This window comes from Octodon degus, unplaced genomic scaffold, assembly GCF_000260255.1.
Source record: "Octodon degus isolate 3935 unplaced genomic scaffold, OctDeg1.0 scaffold00182, whole genome shotgun sequence".
Classification (NCBI taxonomy): Eukaryota; Metazoa; Chordata; class Mammalia; order Rodentia; family Octodontidae; genus Octodon; species Octodon degus.
This window is the reverse complement of record NW_004524758.1, coordinates 3684278-3693577: the sequence shown is the minus strand read 5'-3', so window position 1 is coordinate 3693577 and position 9300 is coordinate 3684278.

Sequence of the window (9300 nt, the reverse complement as noted above, 5' to 3'; positions counted from 1 at the left end):
TTCATCATATCCCATAAATTACGATAAGTTGTGCTTGAATTTTCATTGAATTGTAGATATTGTTGAATTTCTTGTTTAATTTCATCTGTGACCCATTAGTTGCTGAGTAGGGTGTCATTTAATTTCCATGTATTTAAGGGTTTTTTCTGGTTTCTTTTGTCATTTATTTCCAGTTTCATTGCACTGTGGTCAGATAATGTGCATGGGATAATTCGTGTCTGATTTAGATTTTTTTTTTTTATTAACCCAACAAAACAGCAGCAAGAGCACCAATAACATGGCTTAAACTGTATATGCAAGGACACGTCTGCTCCTCGGAGAAGTCTGCTCCTCCTTTGTGTGCTGACATTTTCATACATTTGTAAGGTACTTTGACCATGTCTGTCCTCCCCTCCCTTCTGCCCTCCCCTGATCTTCTTTAAAAGCTGTCATTACTTTATAGGTATTTTTCATACTTCCCAGGTGAAAGTCTGTGATGGCTTGTGTCTAGTTGTCCCCCCAAAGTTATGGGACAGACTCCAAAGTTATGGAGCAGCAGCGAGTGGCTGGAGGGTGGGGCCCAAGAGGCGCGAGCCCGGGCACTTGCAGCGAGCACTTCTCGCCCCACTCCCCAGGCCTGCGGCCTCCGGGAGGTGCCAGGAGGGTGTCCTGGACATGGAGGTGCCGGGCCGCTCTGGACCCTGCAGTGTGGGGCAGCAGCGTCTGTGACTGAGGCCACTCGGGCAGAGAGACGTTTGGAGAACACGGAGGCACTGACCCTCTCTCCTGGGTGAACGAGGGTCCGAGGTCTTGCTATGTAATTCACGCTGTTTAAACTATGAAATCTCCAGTAACTGTGAGCTAAGTACACCTTTCCTTCCCGCATCTTCAGTGTCGGGTGTTTGTGCCAACAATGAGGGAAGAGTAACAGACAAAGTCACCCTGGAAAGATGAACTAACGTTGTCACTAACGTGACACTTGCTGTGTTAGTGAATGCTATAACATGATCATTGCACCCGAGTGCTTGCTTCTTCCTTAAATATTTCATATTCTTTTAAAAAAGATATTGATTTAATTTTTAAATGACAGACGTATATACAGATACAGTGTGTGGCGTAATGTTCCGTAGCAGGGCCACATGGACCTAATCTCTCACACACATTGCCCTGTGAGTTTCATGTGGTCGTGATAACACTCAACACTCATTCTCTGAGCAGTCCCACCATCCGCACGGGGTGCACGACCACCCACTCTAGGCCCCCACCTAGGCACGCTGAGCTGGCCACCAAGTCCAGGCGTGGTGGCGCATGCCTGTAATCCCAGCACTGGGGAGGCTGACAACAGGAGGATCACTAGGAGTCTGAGCTGCGCAGTTAGGTCCTGAGTCAAATTCATACAAAAAATAAAAACAAAAAAAACAAAAGACGTAGGAACAGTGATGAGGGGCAGTCTTTCTCCCTGAGGGTCCACCCAAGAGCATGCTCTCCACAACGAGGGCAGAGTTGCCTATTGTTCATGTTTGCTGCTCATATTTATGACATCCAGCATGGTGCTTGGATGCGCGTGTGTGAAGGTCAAATCAGGACAAGGAGCATGGCTGTCCCTATTTATGTTTGTGTTGGAAACACTAAAAATCCTGCCTTCTATTTTGAAATCTATAATAAATTACTGTTAACTAGACCAAACTTCTGTGCGGTAGAACTCTGGAACTCTCCCCTCCTGCCTAGCTGTGTCTTGTGTCTAGTCACCAACTTCTCCTCACCTCCCTTGGCCCACCAAGCCTGGCCCCTGCTAATCACTGCTCTACTGTCTAGGAGACTGGTGTGTTCAGCAACCACATATCGATAAGAATGTTTATCTTTTGATGCCTGACGTATTTCACTTTGTTTACTTTTTTTGGAGACTGGGTCTTGCTATGCAGTTCGGGATGGGCCTTGTGCTCACTTTTGTAGCCCCCAGGCTAATCTTGAACTCCCATTGATCCTCCTATCTCAACCTCCTGAGGCTGGGATTACAGGAGTGTATCACCATACCCAGTTCCAGGGCTGGCATGGTAGGCTCAGGGTTCTAGAACTGGCGCAACATATGGCCAGGGATCAAACTTGGGACCTTGTGCTTGCCAAGTAGGTGCTTACGGCTCTGAGCTATCTCCCCAGCCCCTTGTTTACAGTAAAAAAATAAATTTTTTTTTGTACAGGGTCTCACTATGCAGCTCAGACTCATAGTGATTCTCTTGTTTTCAGCCTCCCCAGTACTGGGGCGACAGGTGTGTGCCGCCACACCTGGTCTACTTCCCTGGCTCAGTACTCCTAGAGGTGGGGCCAGTGTGGTGTGTGGCACTGGGGGTGGAACCCTGGTCTCTGCACTTGCATAAACAGGCGCTTAGTCTGCTGAGCTCTCTTGCTGACCCTCCTTGTTCGCATTTCTAAAAAAGATCATTTGAGGCAGAGACCTGTTTCTGAGGATTCAAATCTAAAGGCAGACAGTGTGATATGAGCAACTCCCCATGGGACAATGAATGGGGTCTCAGAAAGTAACAGGAGAGGGTGGGCCCTCGCGTCCTGCAGACACAGGGCAGCGCGCTTGTCTCCTCGACGTAGTGTGGTTAGTCTGTCCCGATGTTGCCTCAGGAATTTGTTCTTCTCTTGCACCTGCTGTTGTTTGCAGTCTGTTCTTTACAGGACAGCAGTGTGGCTGTCAAATCTTGCCAGTGGCAGTGATTTGTGAGACATGGATTGAGCAAGAGGCCACAAAATGACTCAAGAGAGCTGCGTGCTATTGATAAATTTTGGGGCAGTTTGTCAAAATTTGAAATACCTCTTTTCTTTAGTCCAGTCTTGACCCACTTGTCTGTCTCCTTTGTGTGTGTCATGGCAGTGTCCCATACAGTGCATGTCATCCTTCTGAGGAGTGGACGTCCTGTGTGGGTGCAGTGCACTTGGCTTTACCCAGGAACGTTGTGGTGCTTCTCACTCTATCAGTGGAGAAGGAAGCATGTGTTAGTGGCAGGAGTCTGGGGAAGTTGAGGCAGCTCTTCTGCTTATGGTCCCTAGTGCCCCATCCTCAGGAGAGATGGGAACTGAGGCCCTGAGCCCAGTAATCTGCCTTAAGGACGCCATCAGTGGTGGGCAGTTGATAAAGCCCAGCAGAAATGCAGTACCCACTTTCATCCCCAGGGTCGCTGGCACCCATCTGGGATCCCAGATCTCTGAGAGAGGCGTCTTAGGAGCCCACACGGTCTTGGCCTCGAGAGGCGTCTGGGGTCAGATGTGATTCAGCTGCCTACCCAGCTCTGGCATTACTGTTTTCTACAAATTTAGGAGGTGTCTCTGCCTTGGGCTGTCTGATCTGTTGGGTCAGCCCGACTCCTTTCACAGGCAACCTGTCTTCACCCATATCAGTAACCACAACCGTGTGGTGTGTGCACCAGGGCCAGCCCTTATCTTCTGCCACACCTGTGTGGGCATTTCCGTGGGCTGCTTTGGTGTCCTGGAAGTTCTGTCCAAGGCAGGGTGGAGGAGATCATTTGGGAGGCACTGGAGGTTCCCCACTAGAAAGGACAACACAGGAGAGTTTTGTTCTGTGCTTAGGAGGTCTACAATAATGATGTGCTTGCAGATGAATAAGCAAATGGATGTATACAGTGGAAAGTAAAGGTGGCAGCTGAGAGCCCTCTGACCCCAGGCAGAGGCAGGGGAGGCAGTTGCAGCAGTAGGTGTGGCGCTGTCCACTCTGCAACTCTTTAGAAGGTTGAGGCTCAAGGTCACAGTGGGGTGAGCTGGTTGGCTTTAGAGGCGACCAGTCTTTAGGAGGATCATGGCCTTTCACACTAGAGCAGCGGGGTGGACCATGCACTCGCACGCAGCCGGCTGTTTGGAAGCTCTGAAAGATTCATCCTCGCTGCTCTGGAGGGGTGGGGTCAGTTGCCACCGCAGCAGGTGGCGAGGGAAGGCCCCCTCGGTTTGTCTCGTTCGCGTGTGCCCCCTCCGTGTTACGAAGGAGTAATGGTGACACGTACTGCTGCTCAGTCGTGGACTTCAGCCTCCAGAACCACAAGCTTAAAACATTTCTATTCTTTATGAATTGGCCTCCCTCAGGACTGCTATCATGGCAATAGGAAGGAAGGCGCAGGCTTGGGTGTGGCTCCCGCTAGCCAGAGCACTTGGCAGTGCAGCACAGTGGCGCGGCCGCAGCACGACAGGGAACAGGGCAGAGCTCGCCACCACCGTCACCGTCTGCAGCGCTTCCGCCGAGGAGCCAACTTCTTTCCTGATTCTTCCCCGGGGAAATTTCTGTATGTACCAGAGTAGCTTGTGTATGAACTGGAGAGGAAACACAGCCCAGGGAAGTCGCAGTATGAAATCACAGTGCCTGCGTGGACGCAGCAGGAGGACGCAGAGGTGCCTGCCGCAGAGCCAGCTGGGCGCCGTGGAGGCCGGGGGTGGGGTCGGGGCTCCAGGGCTCCCCAGGAATGGAGCTGGGCAGAGAGGTGAGGAGGACAGAGAATCATGGAGTCCCCGTGATCAAGGGTTTGTCCCTCCCTGCTCTTGATCAGGGAGGACAGTTTAATCAAGCTGTTTGTTTCAGGCAGTGGGGCATGCGTCTTTGACTGTCTTCTCTGAGGTTCAAGTTCCCTTTCTTCTGAAAACTAACAACAAGCCAAATTGTCAAATACCTATGCAATGCCGAGCACTGTACTAAGGGCTTCCAGCAACACTTTTCTCATTGGGTTTCTCAGTCCTTTGGTCAAGGAGGTCTATTTTTCTCCTCATGGAGGAGGAGGTTATCTCGGAGGAAAAACAGCATATGTCAGCCCTTGCAATCGGAGGCAGCTGCGGATGTGCGCGGGGACTGCCAGCCTCCAGTTGCAGTGCTCTCCCACTGCCACCTCAGCACCAGGCTCCAGCCTCCCAGAGCAGTTGTGGGAGCAGGGGCCAGGAAGGAAGACCGTCTCTGTGGAAAGCACAGAGGTCTCAGAGCAATGCCAGAAGTGGCACACCTGGAGCCCCAGGCCTGGAACTGGATGGACTTCTAGGCAGAAATAATACCCAGAGTGCAATTCACCAGGGCTGTGGAAAGTGACATGGTTACCCATTCTAGCTAGCAGACATGAAATCCGAGATCCAGAGATGCTGTGGAACTTCCAAGTGGCGCACAGCCCGGAAGAGGCATTGTCTGACTTCAGATTCAGGTAGCACTTTTAGTCATTATGCAAGGCTGCCTACGATGTTGGAGGAAGTTTCTAGATTTTACAACAAACTCAGCATTCATGGGAAAACTGAAAGATGGTCTCAGGTTCCATGCCCCCATCTCTTGATTCTGGGTGGGTTTAGAACTGCCTTCAACAACAGGCAGCAATTGGAAAGTGACCCTAGATAACTTCCAAGGCTGGGTCATAAGAAATGAAAGCATCTGCTTTTGGCCATGGGGACACACACTTTGGGGGTTACTCTGGTCCAAGAAAGTCTTGCTCAAAGGTGAGGTCAGAGGAGGCAGTAGCTCCCTGCAAGCCCCTGGCCAGGCTCAGCAGCGCCTGGCCTTGTGTCATAACCCCTTCTTTCAAAGGACTGAGATATCAGAAGACGCTTTGGCACGGAACCTTGTGACAGACCCATAACAGGAGAAGCTACCCAGGTGGGCCTTGCCTTCCCTCCTCAGACTCACTGACCTCTAAGTAAAAGAAAATGTTTGTTTTGAGCCAGTAAGTTGTAGGATTATATGGATATTGACCAGGAAAACAACCTTTGTTCTCTGGTCCAATGTTGCTCCCTAGAGGCCCTACTGATGGAGTCTTAAGTTAAGCAATACCTACTATTTTACTGGGGAAACAAACTCCAGGCATCTACTGTGTGGGCAGTATGATTTGCTATTTACAAATCGTCCTTGTAAGTAGCATTACGGGGATGCCATTTATTACTGATTGAGGCATGTTCCCATTGTCCCATCTAACCCTCACAGGGACAGTCTGAGGTTGACACTCTTCACTGCGCTTTAAAGACACGACACCTGCAAATGACTTTTCCACTCAGCTCCAGACTCATGGCGCTCTCCACGGTCTCCCAGTTCAGGGGCTGCGGTTACCTGGGTCTGCAATACCTTCCGAAGGCTTGGTCCTTGGTTCAGCACAACTGGGAGGTAGTAACTTTAAGAGAGACCACAGGGAGTGTCCTGATGGGGCTCACAGGACGCAGGGTTCTTCCTCTCTCTTCTGTAACCAGCTGTGAGGGACACAGTCTCATTCACTGTGTGCTTTCTCCGTGATGTGTCAGCTTAGGCCCAAAGCCACTGGCCATCAGCTGTGGATCTCATCTCCCTAATTGTGAGCCAAGGTGAACTTCCTCCTACTAAGTTGATTTAGCTCAACTGTGTGTACAGTAACAAGAAGCTGCCTCCCATAGCAGAGCAGATCGGCTATCGCAAGAGAAACGCTGAAAGGACACCCAGGATTTGGAGGCACGTGTATTTAACATCGGACGGGCACTGACAAGGAATCAATCTATATAAAAACGTCAGGCCCCGATCCCTGTGATCTAGGGCTTATCCGGGATAAGCAGCAGGAAGCGCAGAGGCAGAATGGCTGTCAGTGGGGGCTCAGTTTATCCACGTGCATCATACTGACTGGCCATTGCTAGAGGCAGGAGCCACTGCAACTGGAACAGGAGCTGTGACCTGGGCAACAGAAGGGGCTGAGGTATACAGGTGGGTGGGGGGGTATATTTTTTATCACTGATTGAGGTAAACTGAGGCAGAACGACTGTCATCAGTCTGTTTGCTCTCATCTTCCATTTATTGGATGCTATCCATGTTCTAGACTGTGCCAAACTCAAACTTACTTGGGGACATACAACCCCTTCATTGACCCTGTTTTTAATAAAGCATCATCCCTAGAGTTTAGAAAAAGAATCAGTCTTTTAGAGGTGAGGACACTCTCCAAGATCACCCAGGGGCTGGGATTAGAACAAAGCTTTAGTCTTCTGTGCTATAAGGGGTGTGGACAGCCAACGGGACACAAACACTGAGGTTTTATTGCTAAACACATCCACAAGCAGAGCAGTGTGCAGAATTATCATAAAATGCACTCCTGTGTGTCCACCAGCCAAAGTCAGGTCAACAGATGGAGCTGGGGTGGCGCTTTACTAGTGCCCTTCGTCAAGACCAGCCCGTCACCCTCCCGCCCCCCGTCACTGCCCGGAAGGTGATCGCTACCTACCTAAGCTTCTGTTGCTAAAGACCAGTAGTTTGTCCACTGATAAATTTTACATATGTGGAATCCCACAGAGAGTGCTCACCTTCTTTTATTAAAGAATATGTTTAAATATCATGTTTTAGAATTAATTCATGTACTTTATTGTAAATAGTATTCTTTTTAACTCAATAACTTTATTGAAAATCAATAATAATTACACAGCAAATTAAAATTGTAGGCAAATATTGAAATGTGAAAGACATAAGATGTAAACAGTGAATTTTAGAAAAATATTTCTGAACTGAATACATAACATGAGATTTACAATTGCACATTGTAAAAAAACTATTTACAAACTTAAATGAATAAAACAATAAAAATTGTCTAAAATAAACATGAAGAAGAAAGAGTTTACAGATCAGTCATATAATAGTTCATTCTGTGCCAAAATCAAGAAACTTACATTCATATAATTAGAATTCTCAAAGTGGAATGGGGTAGGCCATAAATATTTAAATTTCTGAGTTTAGTTAAAATTATATTTAAAAATGAATAAATAAATTATAGCACACATCTCCAAGAAAAGTGAACTTTTTTTGCACAAGACATATGAATAAAATCATGCCAAGATATACAAAAATGAAATTGTCCAAAACTAATTATAAAGAAAAAAATCATTAAAGCATATACATAGAAAAAATATTAGCTATGGAAGAACAAAATTAAATGGCATGTTATTCCACATTAGAAGAAAAAGAACAAGTGGTTAAGAAACTAGACTTGTTCAATCAAAGGACTGAAAAAAAAAGATCTGTCCTCATTGAATTTTAAACTTAGAAAACATAGCTTTGAAAACTAAAAGTAAAATATTTTCCAGTAATATACGCTCAAAATATTCTAATACCTTCAGGCATGGCATATAGAAAGTAACAAAGACCATAATCCAGAGGGCAAGAGAAGTTGCTGTGTGGTCCTGGATAAAGAATAAAGAGCTCGGAAAATGGGAGTTGTGCAGGACTGTGTAAAATATAATTATATTAGATGAACCCATTTAAAAGGTCTTTGAAGATTTCCACAAGACAGTATCAATCTTATGTCGGTTATATACATATATTTTCATATATGTGTGTGTGTGTGTGTGTAAAAGACAAAGAAAGACTAATATAAAGTCAATGGAAAATGGAAATATACTTTTTAAAGCTTCTAATACTAGGAGAAAATATCATACCATGTCTTTTTTTGTTTTGTTTTGTACCATGTCTTATAAGTAGATTTAAGTCAAAGAAACAGCATAAATCATAAAATAAAAATAAAAATTAAACAATATTCAGAAAATTAAATATTAATTAATTCAAATTTAAATTAAATATTTCAAAATAATGTTCAAAAATTAAAATTAAATTGTGAGTCCAACTAAGAGGTCAGAATGTAGAGTATCATATGTGCAGATCTGTGATTAATTCAGAGTACTCACATAGTATTTGATTAGATTAATAAATACAAAAATATGAACTAAAAAACGTTTTCATGATAGTAAAGAATTACTAAGAATAAAACATAAAAAAAAGCTGGAATGGTAAATATATGACCAGCACTTCTAACAGTTCGGGGACAGTATATTGCACAAAGTTCTAGTACGTGGTGGATGTGGACAGTGTCCATGATGCTTACTGGTGGCCAAGTGTCACTTGTAGGACTGAGCTACCGCTATTTCCTTGATATCCACCCTGTAGACCTGGAAAGAATCATGACCCATAGGGTGCAGGAGAAGTCCATTTGTAGAGTATGCTGTTGGAAATATTTTGCTGCTGTACACAAAAGAATAATTGAAAGACTGCTGCTGTATACCTCTTTTTCTCCTGTGTTTAGTTGTTTGTCATATTTGGTGGGTTCTTTCTGTTCTCATTCATGGAGTTGTGGTCATTTTGATCCCTCTCTAGAATATCCTTTAGTAGTCTGTGTAGGGCTGGCTTTATTGTCATAAAATTCTTTACTTGTTCTTTGCCATGGAAGTATTTCACTTCTCCATTATACTTGAAAAAGAGTTTTGCAGGGTATATCAGTCTGGGTTGGAATTTGTTTTCTTGCAAGACTTGTAGTACTTTGCTCCATGCTCTTCTTGACTTGATGGTTT